At 35.3% G+C, this 1,263-nt stretch overlaps 1 non-coding gene across 1 annotated transcript; it reads right to left on the reverse strand.

Moving 5' to 3' along the window:
• Positions 1-785: 785 nt before the first annotated feature.
• LOC138445455 (U6 spliceosomal RNA) lies at positions 786-892 on the reverse strand. The gene has a single exon (XR_011258890.1). It is a non-coding gene; the product is annotated as a U6 spliceosomal RNA (small nuclear RNA).
• Between the last annotated feature and the right edge of the window lie 371 nt (positions 893-1,263).

Raw genomic sequence — 1,263 nt, forward strand, 5'->3', positions numbered from 1 at the left:
TGCGGTGAGATCAAGAGAGGAGAGAGCAAGCTAGCCAGTAGTCACTTCCTTATGTGCGCTCTATAGTCTGGACCGCTCAGAGGTATTTACAGAGTTATACGGGGAAGAGGAGAGGGAGGAAGGAGACAGAGGTGACCAGGAGGATAAGAGAGGAATGAGTAGGAGAGAGACAAATCCTGCCAGTAACCAGTTCCTTAGGTGTTCTCTACCGTCTGGAACACACAGAGATTCACAGAGTTGGATAGAGAAGAGATGGGGGAGAAAAGAGACAGAGGCCACCTGGTGGAGAAAAAGGAGAGGCCAGAGGAGGAGAGAGTGGTCAAGCCAGTAATCTCGCTCTCAGGTAAACTTGGGTAGTGAAGTTTGGGTTTTTAAATGTACAAAATTGACAACAAAAACCTAAGAGCAAAGATTAAAAATCTGGAGTAGAGGTTGGATTTTCAAAGATACATTATTAAAGAAAAGCAGAAGGAAAAAGGAAGAAAGAGAAAAAAAAAAGAATTATTAAAAAACAAATAAACAACAACAACAAAAAAAACAAAACACCAACAACCATCCAAAGAGTATATATGGTGTTTGCCTTAAAAAAAAAAAAAAAGTCTTTTTTTTTTTTTTTAAATAGTAATACTAGGTTATAGAAATAAAAATTAGGGGAGAAATAGAAGACTTAACAATTAAAAAAAAGCTCGGAAAAAAATGAAAAAAAAAAGCAAAAAGCAAAAAAAAAATGAATGATTTTAAAAATATTAAAAAATTAAAAATATATCTGGCTCTTCTCTGATGTTAAAAATATGGAACGCTTCACGAATTTGCGTGTCATCCTTGCGCAGGGGCCATGCTAATCTTCTCTGTATCGTTCCAATTTTAGTATATGTGCTGCCGAAGCGAGCACTGTGAGTCACTTTTGATGATGTTTGTCATTCTTTATCTCTTTTTGATTATGTAAAATTAAAAGTTTCTGTAAAATACATAAAATAGAAGGATCCAAGGCATCCTTTTTTCTTCAAGTTAAAAAATATTATTAACCTTTTTGTGAAACTCATATGCACTGCTTCAGTTGTTTCAAATTATTGAAACTTGTTAAGCTGCAAACAGGTGGTGTTTTCTGCTGAAAAGTGCAAACATTCCTCTTGGGGAGGGCAAGCATTCCTAAAGAATAAATTACACACAAAAATTATTTTATATTGCTGAAGGTGTAAGATTTGGTGCTACCTACTAATACAGTACAGTGATGCATTAATCAGCATCATGTGGGTTTAGTCA

This window comes from Ovis canadensis, chromosome 8, assembly GCF_042477335.2.
Source record: "Ovis canadensis isolate MfBH-ARS-UI-01 breed Bighorn chromosome 8, ARS-UI_OviCan_v2, whole genome shotgun sequence".
Lineage (NCBI taxonomy): Eukaryota > Metazoa > Chordata > Mammalia > Artiodactyla > Bovidae > Ovis > Ovis canadensis.